Raw genomic sequence first — 16,829 nt, forward strand, 5'->3', positions numbered from 1 at the left:
GAAAAAGAGAAAAAAAACCACAGACTAATCCATCCACAATCACTGTTAAAGCATTTACCCAAATAACAATAAACATCCACGTTTCAACCCCACAGAGAGAAACGATCCTGCCGACTACGCCAGAATGTAGCGGGAGTAATAATCGGAAAGGGAACTCTAAATTCAGCTGACTACACCACCCTGTCCAACAGGGAAAATAAATTATGAATTGGTCACCCATAAAGGACACACAGAAATGTGGTTTCAAAGACAGGGCCTGAGACGTGGATACCAAAATACAAAAGCTTTCGTAAACAAATCAGCAATAAACAAAACAAATACACATAGAAAAACTGGTCTAACGGAGGAGGCAGATACACAGCGCAAACACACGCCAAAGAGCAGTTTTAAGTCACAAGGACTAAAGTCAACAAAGCAGCAGCATCAAAGAATGTTGCCCCGCAGGGGCAAAATACTAAATACTATACCTCAATAGCGGTAGTTGCACATACCTTCATGTTGTCGCTATAGTCACGAGTCCGGTCGCACACGCAAACGGACATCAACACGGCGAAAAAGGCACGGGATTACAGCCGGAGCATGTTGGATGAAAAAGACAGCCGCCAACTAACCACTATGACGTTTCCCCGTCGGAAAACTACAATCCGAATAAAACTAGTTACTTCAAGCAGACCTCTCGATGCTCACTAGTTAGCAGACACATACCCGTGAGAAGGGAAGAGCCGAAACTGGAATGGGCGGGCCTCGGGCAGTGACGCACAATCGGTGCTCCAACACACAACGGTGCCTTAAAAGTCCCCTTTTATATACCCGTGAAAGTATATGATTGGACAACTCATGCATTCGTGGCATATTTAAAGAACCAATGCACCCACTGTCCATCCCACTACACTATCTTTGAAGAGAATGTTATAACTACCTACAAGGCCATGCTTGTAATCAATGCTTGCAATCAACAACCACTAAAATTGTAGTCCTGCTGACGGCAGGAACATTCATGTTATAGGCTACTTTAAGACTTCGAAGGATTAAGACGCTGAAGGATTTTACGAGACTTTTAGCGTGTCGAATGGCGTGTGTAAGGATTGTGAGATTGGGAGTTATGTTTTCTTTGTCAGGTAAGATTTTTATTTTTTTGATCGTTGAGTAATATACAGAAAATGGACGCGCAGTTTCGGACAATGAAGGCTTCGGTTTGTTATACTTTTTTTCTTATGTTTTATTTTTTTATTTATTAATTTGTTTATTTTTATTTTTTGTCAGGTATTGCTGTGTGGATATGAGGAGTCGACATTTACACCTGGATTTGAGTCGGAGTTATTCGTTTTTAAAGTGCACAGAGATCACCTTCACAGGGGAAAAGACTAGGAAGAGGTAGGCTGTTTTCACATCTCATTAAAATGCTAAAGCAACCGAACGTTGTTTAAAAATTTTTTTTTAAAATATTTTTAAGCAAAGCAAAGTACACTAACTCGGCCGGTTTCAAAAACGCTATAACGTTAGGCTATGTTTATGCTTATGTTAAATGTGGTCTCAACTTAAGTTTGATGTTGTCGCTCGTGTTTCGTTATAAGGCTATCTTGTAGCATGTAGGACATTACTGGACTTTAAAATTCATATTTCAGTGCGTAGAAAAGTCTGTACGTTAACCCTTTAATAGTAATAGCTTTTACTGTTACTTCAACGATGAAAAATAGATCAAGATGGTCATAAAATCAAAAAAAATGTCAACTTAAATTAAATCGTTTATTTAACATTGAATCAACATAAAAACATTATCAAATAAATCCTGCTTTTTACTCCTTTCAATCAGAGAACACGCAGGACTGCAATTAATATGGTTTTGAATCAAATAGTCACTCAAAGTAAGCATCCTTCAGTTTACATGCAAATATATTTATTTTTGCACTATTTGAAAAGGAACTATTTGAACAGGAAAATGACATTGCATTCAGGTAAAACAAGTGATTCTTTAAAAAAAAAGAATAAATAAATAAAAAAAACTTTGTGGTGATGACTTCAAAACATATAGGCCCGGATTCACAGACAGGGCTTAGCTTAAGCCAGGACTAGGCCTTCGTTAAATTAGGATATTTAAAAAGCTTTTATAAAAATACAAAAAAACTAAAAACTTTGAACTCCACACAAAGCAATGGCAATGACATTTTAAGATCTGTCAGAGCAAGTTATTTTCAGATAAGACAGCTCAAACATGCATAGTCTTGTGACTAGTCTTGTGAAACTGGGGGACAGAGCTTTAAATACAATGTACGTACAGAATATGATAAAATGAATGACAAAGTGACTTAAACAAATACATAGAACAGTTAATTCTGAATTTATAAAGCAAATGCCAGAAGAAGAGCCTGTAAAACTTACAACATAACAAATGCAACCTGAATCTGCAAAATGGAAGTAAATGAAAATGAAAACTCACCATCAAAGGCAGAAACACTAAAGTACTACAGACTGAAACATTACCAGTTTGCTGTTCAGGACTTTCAGGACGGATTGAAGCTACTTTTCTGATTTAAAAAAAAAAGATGTCCTTACTCCTCATTAAACGGATAGTCTGATGAACTCAGGGCTTTCCACCACAAGGCAATGCCCCCAAGCTGTCCAGGGCCACATCGGAGCCATTTTTGCACTGTCACAGTAAAGATGATCTCTGAAGCCTCCTTTTTCTCAGCTTTCACTTGTTGTTGTAAGGCACCTAAAGTATAAAAACAAACAGGATGTTAAAACTGCACAATGTTGTAAAACATTTGATTAGTAGTAGTGTATAACTGAAAGAAGGTGGGTCCTAAATATTTGGAAATGTGACTTAATGTACTACAAAATTAAGTGCAAACTGAAATTTGATAATGTTTACATTCAAGTTAAAACATGGTGAATTCAAATTTAAGACTATTTAATTAATTTTAATATAGACATTTTAAGCACCCGCAGACATACTTACATATTACATTGAAACCCTTAATATAAAGCATGTTTCATGTTTGGAAAAAATTGGGTTATGCACTTTCCACACAGCGGATCACTCTGTGCCCTCTATTTTTAAGATGTACTTGTAATATCAAACTACTGTATATTGATATAAATGGTATTGCCTAATTCTATATTGTTTATAAGTTAAATATCAATATATATATATGAATGCCATCTCATACAAACACGAAGAGTATACTCAATATATAAATGTTGCAAATCTGTATGAGTTTCTTTCTTCTGTTGAACATAAAATAAGATATTCTGAAGAATGTTGGTAACCAGACAGTTGACGGTAGCCATTGACTTCCATAGTATTTTTTTTTTCCCCCTACAATGGAAGTCAATGGTTTCCATCAGCTGTTGGCTTACCAACATTCTTTAGCATATCATCTTTTGTGTTCAACAGAAGAAAAAAAACTGATACAGGTTTGGAACAACATGTGGGCGAATAAATTGCACATTTTTCATTTTTGAGTGAACTAAAGGCCTGTTCACACCAAGGATGATAACGCTAAAAATAACGATAAAGATATAGTTCAAAAAATCTTTCTCAGTATTAAAGAATAGCAGAGACCACACCACAGCTACAACGATAAAAGCAGAAACCATATCGTTGGAATCACTTTAAGAACGATTTTTTTGCAGCTGATAAAAACATTAACACCCAATCAGAATCAATCTTGCTATAACGACCTTGAGAATTTAAAGTGGCAGATGAGTGCGCTTAGAATAAACAGACGGACATAGTTATCTTTAAAGTTATTGCTCTTGGTCTGAATGGGCCTTAACCCTTTAATAATAATATTAAGCCATTTTGCAATTCCTGTATCATAATTAAACACAATTAAGGCTTTTCTCATTCCATTTAAGATATTTAAGACTTTTTTATGGATTAAATTTGATCAAACTGAATTTAAGACCAAAGGACCCATGTGGACCCTGACTTACCATGCACATCTTGGACCCTGGTGTCTCTAAATTGAGTTTTTTTTTTTCATGCTGATCTTTCGGTCTCCTACTGCCCAGTTCATCTGAGAAGCCGGCTCATTGGTTAGAGTACAGCCCAGCATCCTAATACGTGCCTCAACTGATGCTCCTCCAACAGCAAAACAGCCAACCTATAAGGGCGTCAGGAACATATTTGCACAAAACATGGACAGGTTACAAATATATGTCATGGGAATGTAGTTTTTCAGCTAGAAAAAATCAAAAAACAGCATTCAACTGGTAGATGCGTGTTGAATGAAAAACTTGCTTTTGTCAATAAAAAAAATAAAAATAAAAAAATCTTAAAATGTAAATTACCATCACACATCTGGCATCTTCACGTTGAAGAATCCGCTCTGGTAGCTGCCGTCTCACGATGAAAGACCTCCAGACACTGGTTCAGCCAGTATTCCAGTCATTTTAGAATAAGCAATGGAAAGCAGTTTGAGGAAAAAAAAAAAAACACAGTATATCAACAACTGCTATGATACACAGCCTTAATTTTTCATAAATTTTCATTTAGTGTAGAGTCTCTCAACTCCAGTCCTCAGCCCCCCCTCCCAGAATGTTACAGCTGAACCAGGTGTTTTAATTAGTGAGACACCTAAAACATTATGGGAGGGGGCCCTGAGGACTGGAAATGAGACTATGCTTCTTTTACTATTTACTGCTGCAGCTTAAATAAATAAATCTTACTTCCCTTTACAAAATAAAACATTATATTAACATTAAGATGGTTTAAAGTCTGCATGAAATCAAAATTGACTATTTATTTTGTTAGCGCACATTGCTATTTTTGTGGTGAACAATTCATCCGTGCAAGTCAATCCACAAAAATTTGTTTGCCTTCGTAATCTTTAATCCAAATCTGAGAATGCTCCTCCCCTCTAAAATTACGGGCCTTCTCTGATGACGTCAGTTTGACGGCTTGGGCATGAGCATGATATCCTTAACCACTCCCCTCCAACTGTCAGTGTTCATTTCTGAATGAAATGCCTACTTTACTACATCCAATCAGTTAAAAGTAGAAAAAACAAGCCACGCCCTCTATTTTCCTCATTCAATGGGCGAATTCCAAACAGAAGTGAGCATCCCTATGCCCTACTCCCTTCGAAGGGCAGAACCCTTTGAAGTGTGTCTTTTAAGGGTGTAGGGCATTACTGTCTCGTATAAGCATTTGGAACTCCCTTCGCGAAGGGAATGACTGACCAAACGTTACCTTGAGAACGCTGCACATGCGTGCAGCACTCGGCACTCCATCAGTTGCTGCAAATAAATATTTCTTCTAATTATTATTATTTTATTTAAATATTGTCTTACTGTCTTATTTACTATTAAACTTTTTCAAACTAAACGTGCGTAAACTTGCTTACACTACCGTCTTAAATCACTTAAGTCACTACCGTTCTATCACTGACAAAAAAAAAATTTTGTATCACATTCAAATAAAGACAAATTTAATCAGCCTATTCTACTTGCGTTTGTATGTGAAGTCGAAATCAATCCCAACTTTGCTTTACAATGCATCGCAAGAGCTCCTAACTGAAGATCACATGATCACAAATGGAAATCATTTCTGTGAAGTGACCATCACATGTTCCCTTCGCTAACGGACTTCTGGAAGGGCCCTTCGTGAAGGGATTCGGTTGCTCACTTTCGTTTGGAACGTCCCTACAAATGGCGTCCCCTTCCCGAAGTGCCCTTGAAGGGCGCAAAAAAGCCGTTTGGAATTCGCCCAATATTCTGTTTCTCTCGGAAGTACGTCTCAATACGGAAGTAAAATCGGTCGCAAACTTCCGGTTCACGTGGACTTTAAGATATGTATTTTGTACATTTATTAATTACTTGCCTTTTATCAACCTTGATCCAGGAGATTCCATCCTCTGACCTAGATTTAAAAAACAAAGTAAAAATTAAGAGTATGCAACACCTGTCACAGGTAACAATCAGCAGAAATTCATTCTTACCGTTTGTGGGCAAACCTGGGAAATGTCCCTCTGATGGGCCTACAAAAAGGGAAAAATGAAGAGTGAAAAACATAGCTATTGGGTTAACCAAACATTGTTTGTAATTGGTTTTGTGACATACTGGGCGAATTCCAAACAGAAGTGAGCATCCCTATGCCCTACTCCCTTCGAAGGGCAGAGCCCTTTGAAGTGTGTTATTTTAAGGGTGTAGGGTATTACTGTCTCATATAAGCATTTGGAACTCCCTTGGTGAAGGGAATGACTGACCAAACGTTACCTTGACAACGCTGAGCGTGCGTGCAGCATTCAGCACTCCATCAGTTGTTGCAAATAAATATTTCTTCTCATTATTATTATTTTATTTAAATATTGTCTCACTGTGTCTTATTTACTATTAAACTTTTTCAAACTAAACGTGCTTAAAGGGTTACTCCACCCCAAAATGAAAATTTTGTCATTAATCACTTATCCCCATGTCGTTCCAAACCGTAAATGCTTAGTTTGTCTTTAGAACACAATTTAAGATATTTTGGAGGAAAACCGGGAAGCTTGTGACTTTCCCATTGACTGCCAAACAATTACCACTGTCTTGGCCCAGGAAAGTATGACAGACGTCGTCAGAATAGTCCATCTGCCATCAGTGGTTCAACCGTAATGTTATGAAGCTATGAGAATACTTTTTGTACGCAAAAAAAACAAAAATAAGGAATTTATTCAACAATTCATCTCCTCTGGTTCAGCGTAGCGCCATTTTGGAGAATACACGCTGGATGCAGGGAGCGTACGCTCTTCTGTGTCAGCCGCCTACCGGATACGTCTTCTATGCTTTGATTTGAAGGAAAACAGCGTATCCGGTAGGCAGCTGACACACAGAAGAGCGTGACTACATTTAGTCATTTAAAACATTTAATGATTAGGAGGGTGGATTATCTGGATGTTAAAGGATTTTTTTTTTTTTCCCTCATCCACTTTATCTAAAATTATCTAACCATTTTGTATGGAATAGCTTCATGCTGCCATATATTGATTGATCCTTTAATACTAACTTTTTGAATTTTAAAAACCTTTAAAATCTATTTTAACCAGTATTTGGTTTCTTATTGCAACTGATCTGTAGTTTATCTCTGTACATCTTGAAGGGAGCATCCTTTCAGTGTCCCACTAATGGTGGCTTATTCTTAAGGGCTGATTGGTTTCACCACTTCCTTTCAGACCACTAATGGATGGCAGCACTGCCATTGCAAAACCTCTGCATAGTGAGATAGTGTTTGTTTAAATGAATTATGCTGTGTAGTTTTGGTAAAAGGACTGACACGGTAAGCATTATTCTGAAGCTGAGACATGGTGGACATAAAGCGTGCCTGTGAGCTATGCCACATGCAAAACATAGAACTTTATATTACAAATTGAAATTCTTTATTATGATGGGATGCAGTGCCTTGTTGTCTTAGGTACCCTCAAAACCCCATCAGTAGCTATTTGTATCCACATATATATTTTTTTAAATGCAAGTTTTAGGATATTGCCTAAATAAAACTCATTACACCAAATCAAAATGATTTGGTATAATTACCTACCAAACTGTCTCACACAATTGCATTCACAAACATCAGAATGGATGAAAACATAGCTATTGAGACTCAAAAACCCCTTCATCAAATCTGAGATTTGTTTTCAAACTAATACAGGGTGGCAGCTTTGTTGTTATAAATTGCCCATTATTACAATGAATCACTTAAACAATTATTATTGTGGGTGGAAAAACAAACTTGGCAAGTAGCTTCCCCTTATGCTTATCACTTATCCCCATGTCGTTCCAAACCGTAAATGCTTAGTTTGTCTTTAGAACACAATTTAAGATATTTTGGAGGAAAACCGGGAAGCTTGTGACTTTCCCATTGACTGCCAAACAATTACCACTGTCTTGGCCCAGGAAAGTATGACAGACGTCGTCAGAATAGTCCATCTGCCATCAGTGGTTCAACCGTAATGTTATGAAGCTATGAGAATACTTTTTGTACGCAAAAAAAACAAAAATAAGGAATTTATTCAACAATTCATCTCCTCTGGTTCAGCGTAGCGCCATTTTGGAGAATACACGCTGGATGCAGGGAGCGTACGCTCTTCTGTGTCAGCCGCCTACCGGATACGTCTTCTATGCTTTGATTTGAAGGAAAACAGCGTATCCGGTAGGCAGCTGACACACAGAAGAGCGTGACTACATTTAGTCATTTAAAACATTTAATGATTAGGAGGGTGGATTATCTGGATGTTAAAGGATTTTTTTTTTTTTCCCTCATCCACTTTATCTAAAATTATCTAACCATTTTGTATGGAATAGCTTCATGCTGCCATATATTGATTGATCCTTTAATACTAACTTTTTGAAATTTAAAAACCTTTAAAATCTATTTTAACCAGTATTTGGTTTCTTATTGCAACTGATCTGTAGTTTATCTCTGTACATCTTGAAGGGAGCATCCTTTCAGTGTCCCACTAATGGTGGCTTATTCTTAAGGGCTGATTGGTTTCACCACTTCCTTTCAGACAACTAATGGATGGCAGCACTGCCATTGCAAAACCTCTGCATAGTGAGATAGTGTTTGTTTAAATGAATTATGCTGTGTAGTTTTGGTAAAAGGACTGACACGGTAAGCATTATTCTGAAGCTGAGACATGGTGGACATAAAGCGTGCCTGTGAGCTATGCCACATGCAAAACATAGAACTTTATATTACAAATTGAAATTCTTTATTATGATGGGATGCAGTGCCTTGTTGTCTTAGGTACCCTCAAAACCCCATCAGTAGCTATTTGTATCCACATATATATTTTTTTAAATGCAAGTTTTAGGATATTGCCTAAATAAAACTCATTACACCAAATCAAAATGATTTGGTATAATTACCTACCAAACTGTCTCACACAATTGCATTCACAAACATCAGAATGGATGAAAACATAGCTATTGAGACTCAAAAACCCCTTCATCAAATCTGAGATTTGTTTTCAAACTAATACAGGGTGGCAGCTTTGTTGTTATAAATTGCCCATTATTACAATGAATCACTTAAACAATTATTATTGTGGGTGGAAAAACAAACTTGGCAAGTAGCTTCCCCTTATGCTTAAACAACAAGTGTTAGTTTATTGGTTTGAAACTTTTAATGGATTAAAAGTTGTGAAGAAGTGAGGCTGTGTTGCTGTAAGCATCATAAATTTACTATTTTCTTTAACTTTCAGTAACTTTCAATAACTGCAATGGAAGAACAAGAACGCTCTTTCAGTCCGTTGACAAACGGTTTGATGTGAACACGGATGGGACTGTAACGCTGAAGAGACAAGTGACTCTTCATGAAGGCCACGAGGTGTTTTCTGTGCACGCTTGCGACTCCGGTGGCGAGAAGCACACTGTATCTATCAAAGTTGAGCATATCCACCATCATAAGGAACATCACATGGATCGGGTCATGAACATCTCCTCTCCAGAGGTACAAACACATTTCATGCAAGAAACTGCTGTTCAATACAGTGCAAGCCTAACCTCTACTGGGCATTTCAGTTTTTGTGTGGTACTTTACTGTGGTACTTCAAATGGATGGTTAAGTTCTGTACATGATTACAATTAATTATTGAAGACGTGCTAAATTCATTGAGTTTTCCATCCATACTGATGAATGTGATTTGTCGCAGCCCATTGGTCTCATAAACACAAAATGAGTCTGCAGATGTTTCATTTATGCAGTGCTAAAACCTAATGCCTAAGATTTCCTAAACTTTATGTATTCTGCTCCATTTATTATACATAGTGGAATAATGTACATCAAGCTGGGAAACGAAGGGTTCTCAAATTACCCTAAATTGGTTTATTAAATGGCGGACCAAAATTTAATTATAATAATAATCAAATGCGATTATCATGTGCATCTCGTCAGTAAAGCCGGTTCTGTGATTAGTAGTTAATCTCCATCACGTGCTATCAAATGAAGCGGCATTTACTACACAGAGCTGTATTTCGCTGACAAGCTATGCAATATCGCATTCATTATCGCCGATGTATCACCTTCGATAATGAATGCGATATTGCATAGCTTGTCAGCGAAATACAGCTCTGTGTAGTAAATGCCGCTCCATTTGAAAGCACGTGATGGAGATTAACTACTAATCACAGAACCGGCTTTACTGACGAGATGTGCATGATAATCGCATTCGATTATTTGCACAGCCCTATCAGTAGCTGTAATAAACATTGTCATGTTCAAAAGTTTCGAGTTGCCTTGGTCATGCACAGAAATGAGCAAATGTTGCTTTTCATATTTGCTATTACAGAATCTTTAATTGTAAACAAAAATGGTTTATCATTCAGTGTCTTTTACTAACAATTAACTAATATTTTTAGATGGAATCGCCCTCTGATCAGGTTCTGACTTTTCCAAAGTCTTCAACGGGAGCAAAGAGAGATTGGCTTATTCCTCCGTTCCATGTACCTGAGAATAGCAGAGGTCCATTCCTGATGAAGCTGGGCCAGGTGAGTGGAAATCATGAAAGAACTGTTCAGAATTAGATGTATGAGAGAGAGATTTGTCTGTTATTGACTTTCTCTTATTGCTTTCTGTGTTTAGATAAAATCAGACTTTGCCGAGGAAACTCAAATGGTGTACAGCATCACAGGTGAAGGGGCAGATCAGGACCCAAAGGGGATTTTCACTGTTGAAAGATTATCGGGGAATCTCTTTGTCACTCAGCCACTCAACAGAGAAAAAAAAGCTTCATACAGAGTGAGGTGATTTTAGTCTCATAACATTTTAAATCAAGATTTAGTTCTTGGTGTATTTTAGCACTAAACTGTCTGATCATTCTTAATTCTTTGAAAACTGTCCTCTTTTAATCAGATGAAATGGCTTGTCACCGTTTTCTTGTCATGTGTTTGCATGAGACCTTGCATTTTAAATTTGTATATCTACTAAAGATTAAGTCAGTTTTCTTTAGGACTACCCTTGAGTGTCAGTGTCTCAAGGGGCTTTCGCACAAGAGGAACCTTTTCATAGTTCCTAGAACTATTGGCAGAATTACTCACTTTTTGGTGTGTTTGCATCGCAGGACATAGGAACTGTTTTAGTTCCATGAACGTTTGAGGGAACTAAATTAGCTCCTACTTCAGAGTAGGGTCTAAAACAAACAGTTCTATAGGAACTATCAGTGATGTAATTGGCCAAACGCACGTGAAACACAGACTACCCAGTATTTTTAAAAAGCCATGTAAACACATTTATTCCACAAAGATGGAAAACAGTGATAACGGCATTTACATGTTGTCTGCAGTGTTGTTCATTTCTCAGCTGCAATATGTAACACTGCAAGTTGTCATAAGAAATTGTTTCTTAGCCCAACTTTTTTCTCTTTCAATCGCATAAATTGTGCATTTACATTCTGTTATCACGAAACCCACAACAGACAACAAAAACCGCTCCGATCGCAGCGTCCTCCATTCACTGGTTGTTGACATTTGTAAATGCCACACATAAAGATGTCGCTGTCAGCCGCTTCAGAGTTCCTGCTGCTGGTGCAAATGCAACCAGGAAAACCTGAAGGAGAAATTGGTTCTTAAGGAACGACCCTGCTGGCTAATTCCTAGAACTACGTTCCTTGAGCTACACGGTGCGAAAGCCCCTAAAGTTAATAGACATGGGCTAAAACACTTTAAAGAAACCCATTCATTATTTGCCCCTTAACATGCCCAAATGTCTTCTCAGTTCTTTAGCTTATAGCTCATGCTGTAGGACATGATGTGACTAATGTAGAAGAAAGTCCAATGGAAATTCTCATCAATGTGATTGACCAAAATGATAATAAGCCTGTGTTTACTCAAAATCCTTTTAATGGACATGTTCCTGAAGTTGCTGAAAAAGGTAGGTGTATCGTGCAGTTTCTCAATAAAATGGCTTTTAGCTGTTTTTTCCCCTTCAAATGCCTCTGCAGCTTTTACCACCTAATTAGTCTTTATTTTCTCATCAAAGATTATGAGTTTATGACAGTCACAGCCACTGATGCAGATGACCCAGAAACGCACAACGGTATAGTCTACTACGCAGTTGTCAGCCAAGAGCCGCCATTTCCAAAACCGAACATGTTTGATATCAACATTTTATCTGGAACCATTCGTGTGCGAGAAACAGGCATGGACAGAGAGGTGAGAAGTGACATTTGATGAATGTCAAAGTGGTAATAAAATGACTTGATGTAAACAAACTCATCAGCTATGTTTCTTTTCAGCAATGGCCCAGATATACTTTGTTAATTGTGGCTGCTGACATGGAAGGAAATGGTTTGTCAACCACTGGCACAGCTGTTATTACAATTACTGACAGCAATGATAACCCTCCTCAGTTTGAGCAAACTTCGGTAATGTATATTTATGTATTTAGAATTGTTTTACTCTACCACTTGTAGGTGTTTGAACTCATTAATTCTTATATACACACACCATGTATATAAAGTAGGCCATGTAGTGGCCAAACTTGCAGTTTCTGATGGAGATGAAGTTGGATCACCGGCCTGGTCAACCAAGTATCGGATTATTAGTGGTGACAGGGGTGGGTTTTTCAATGTCAGTACTGGACCCAGCCAGCTGGAGGGCATCATCACCACTGTAAAGGTACTGTGTGTTGCTCCTATGTTTGCCCAGACAATTGGTTGTGATGACATACCTTCGTAAAAGACACTTTCTTTTCCATTTAGCCCCTGGACTTTGAGAAGACCAAGCAGAATGTTCTGTCTGTGATTGTTGAGAATGATGATCCATTTGTTGGTTCTTTGCCCACTTCCACTGCCACAGTCACAGTGAATGTAGAAGATGTAAATTAACCTCCTGAGTTTAATCCAAAAGAGAAGATTATCTTCAAACCTGAAGATACACCAGTTAATACTGAATTGGTTACTTATGCAGCCACTGATCCAGACACTGGAAAATCACAGAAGATAATGTAAGACATTAAATATATTTGAATTATTTCCTTTTCTGACTGATTTCTCTAGAGGTTTCCATGTTTTATGGTGAACAAAAATCCAATAGACTTCGATAAATGTGCTCTTCATAAATCCAGACCTTTTCTTTTACATGTTCTAATTTTCAAACAGTTTAGGTGTGAATGCTTAGAAGACTGACTAAATTCACTTCACTAGTATAACTGTTGAGAACCACCTTCCAACTTAAAATCTCTTCTACCCAGCCATAAAACCCACAGCATTTACTTTAAACTTCACATTTTTAAATCTCCATGTCTGGTCAAACCAGCATTAAAGGTTAGTTCACACAAAAATGAAGATTCTGTCATTAATTACTCACCCTCATGTTGTTCCAAACCCATAAGACCTTAGTTCATTTTCAGAACACAAATTTAAGATATTTTTGATGAAATCCGAGAGCTTTCTGACCCTGCATAGACAGTAATGGAACTACCACCTTCAAGGCCCAGAAAGTTAGTAAGGACATCATTAAAATAGTCCATGTGACATCAGTGGTTCACCCTTTTATGAAGCTACGAGAATACTACTTTTTTTTTTTTTTTTTTTTTGTGCGCAAAGAAAACAAATAACTTTATTCAACAGTTTCTTCTCTTCTGCATCAGACTTCGATACATGCTCAAGACAGTACAACAACGCATGTGTGCATTCCTCTGCTTGCAAACAAGCCGCAGCGCATCCGGGTTGACAGAATGACTGCTCCTGCGTTAGCAGCACCACACGCATGAGTCATGGTCCTCTTGTGAATGCACGGCAGAGACTGACATGGAAGAGAAGAATTGTTGAATAAAGATATTTTTGCTTTCATTGCTCACAAAAAGTGTTCTCATAGCTTCATAACATTTACAGTTGAACCACTGATGTCACATTGACTATTTTAACGATGTCCTTTCTACGTTTCTGGGCCTTGAGCGTTGTAGTTCCATTGCTGTCTATGCAGGGTCAGAAAGCTCTCAGATTTCATCAAAAATACCTTAATTTATGTTCTGAAGATGAACGAAGGTCTTGCAGGTTTGGAATGACATGAGGGTGAGAAATTGGCAGAATTTTCATTTTTGTGTGAACTATCCCCTTAAGTTGTTCTTGATGAACATTTCTAGTTTTAACCTGTATGGTTTTTGTTCCTTCCAGGTATAAAATGGGCAATGATCCTGCTGGCTGGCTCAGTGTGTCTCCAGAGACTGGAGTGATTAAAGTCAGAACCCTTATGGATAGAGAATCTGCTTATGTCAAAGATGGAAAATACAGAGCTATCATTTTGGCTGTGGATGATGACGGTAATTTGTGTTTCTAGGTAGAAGGAATTCTTGCAGCATAGCCTTTTTCTAATATGTTTGTGCTTGTGTGCAGCAACATCTCCAGCAACTGGCACAGGAACCCTGATAATTGAATTGGAGAATGTAAATGACAACGCTCCTGTTATTAATGAAAGGAATATAAGATTTTGCAATCGTGGATCAGCCCCAATTCTTCTCTCTATAACGGACAAAGATGGACCTCCTCATGCTGCAGCCTTTATCGTTGAGACCCAAGGAGAAACCTGTAAAAACTGGTCCACCTCAATAAATGACACATGTGAGCGGTTTCTAATGTTTTAAGAAATTCAACTAATTATTTCACATTAAAATGGCTGGCTGGTTGGTAGTGGCTACACATGTCTTACTATTATAATGTGTCCATTTTAGCAAATGGTGTTTTTCTGCATCTCAAGTCTCAATTGGAGCAGGGGGACTACAATGTAGTCCTGAGAGTGTTTGATCAACATAAGCTGTATCAGGACAGCTCCATTCAAGCAACTGTGTGCGACTGCATAGGAGATGAAGTCCAGTGTACTGACAAACAGTTAGCAGGGATGTCACTATCTGGAGTGCTTGGGATCCTGGGAGGAATCTTGGCTTTGCTGTGTATGTAGTTTCTCTCATGCATTATGTGTCCTAACACCTGGCAGTCAAATCAAATGAGGCTAAAGAAATGAATTGTAGCTGGTTTACTTGGTTGTCATAGTCAATGCAGTGGGCATACCGTAAGTGTATGCTCTGTATACTGATCATTTTAGCAGCCGTAGTTGGTCTTCCAGGTGTTGTGTGCATATAGACGGTTGGTGTATATAAACTATACTGCAGAAATGGACTTTTCAGTTTAATTCCTTATTACTACTGAATTTTAAAGTTTGCTATTGTACAGTAAGTTATGTTGTTTCTTGTACCACAGTGCTCATTCTTCTTCTCCTTTTGTTCCTGAGGAGGAAAAGCGGTACCAAAAAAGAACCCTTCCTTCCTGAAGATGATGGAAGAGACAACATCTACTATTATGATGAGGAAGGCGGTGGAGAAGATGACAATCAGGTTGGTTTTAACTTGAATAAATGTATCAGATTTTGATGGCTGAATTCATAGTGTTTGGTTAAATTTGAAACAAAATATTGACAGTCAAGCAACCTGTTATTTAATGTTACTTGATTTTTTTAAATTTTATTTATTTATTTATTTATTTTTTTATATATTGGAGTCAAATCTTGCCTGTAGTGCTCAAGCATCATGTACAAATCTGTCTTTTTGCTTAACATCTTTTTGCAATTTAAGCATTTTTGAAGCTTTGTGAAATACTTGTTACGGAGTTCCATAGTGTGTAACAAGGCATAGCCATCTTATAAAAATGCTTTTTGGTTTGGGTTCCATGTAAACTTAAACATTTAGATGTCAGTGGTTCCAACCTGTGTGCAGTTACATTTGTAGTAGCTTGCGATGACTTTGATTTGATGTTGATAGCTTGATGTTTGGAAATAAAAAGTAGCTTGAGACTATATACTGACCTTCTGCATGCTGTGTAGTAGTTGCTTAGTTCCAAGGCATAAACAAGGCCCATTAGGTTGGTGCAAGCATGTGCTACATTGGGAATAGCAAAAAGGACCTCTGCTCCCTCGATGGCTATTTCAGTTTGCTTCTCGAGACCTCCATCCCTGGCTTTGCTGACCACAAGGATGGAGTACAAATGAAGTGAGGTCCTCTTGGATGGCTGCAACAATGTTGTCATCATAAACCTGTTAAATATAACAGAGAATTAAACCTACTTTTTTTTTTTTTTTTGCTAATGTGAAGGTATATAGCTCTTTGCTCTCCCTCTGAACAGAAATCTGGGCGGGATTACGTGGTTGCTGTGGTAGTTTTGATCTATATGTACAATTTGTTTTCAAAAGTCACTCGAACAATGTGCTGTGTGTTGTCCGAATCTGGGTGGTATTACGTGGTTGCTGTGTAAATTTTGAGTGGTGTTGTGATTTAAACCAAGAAACGTGTACGCATCAGAAATGCATTTGTGAATCTTAATTTTTTTACACGGATTTGCCTACATTTATAAACAATAACTATCTTGTGTGAATTGAAAAATTTTTCTGTCGACAACTCTCAGAGGGTCTGGCATGGTAATGTACATGGCAATGTTAATGTATTTGGTCTTGGCGGATTAGATTTGCTACGCTGCTGTTGCGGCAGAGCAAGTACTGAGACTTGCTACTGCCAATACATCCACACATGCTGCTGTGAGTATGTAAGAAATACTGCTGCTGCACATATAACATACAGTGGTGTGAAAAAGTGTTGGCCCCCTTCCTGATTTCTTATTTTTTTTGCATGTTTGTCACACTTTAAACACTAGTAAAAGGTAACACAAGTGAACACAACATGCAGCTTTTAAATGAAGGTTTTTATTATTAAGGGAAAACAAAATCCAAAACTACATGGCCCTGTGTGAAAAAGTGTTTGCCCCCCTGTTAAAACTGTGGTTTATCACACCCGAGTTCAATTTCTCTAGCCACACCCAGGCCTGATTACTGCCACACCTGTTCGCAATCAAGAAATCTCT

The 16,829-nt window shown here is 37.8% G+C and overlaps 2 pseudogenes; both read left to right on the plus strand.

Moving 5' to 3' along the window:
- The first annotated feature begins 1,181 nt into the window (after nt 1-1,181).
- On the plus strand, nt 1,182-11,780 carry LOC107660829 (cadherin-1-like; annotated as a pseudogene).
- Nucleotides 11,758-16,829, plus strand: part of LOC107660830 (B-cadherin-like) — a 7,742-nt pseudogene continuing 2,670 nt past the window's right edge.

The sequence above is a fragment of the Sinocyclocheilus anshuiensis genome, unplaced genomic scaffold, assembly GCF_001515605.1.
Source record: "Sinocyclocheilus anshuiensis isolate Anshui unplaced genomic scaffold, SAMN03320099.WGS_v1.1 scaffold3468, whole genome shotgun sequence".
Lineage (NCBI taxonomy): Eukaryota > Metazoa > Chordata > Actinopteri > Cypriniformes > Cyprinidae > Sinocyclocheilus > Sinocyclocheilus anshuiensis.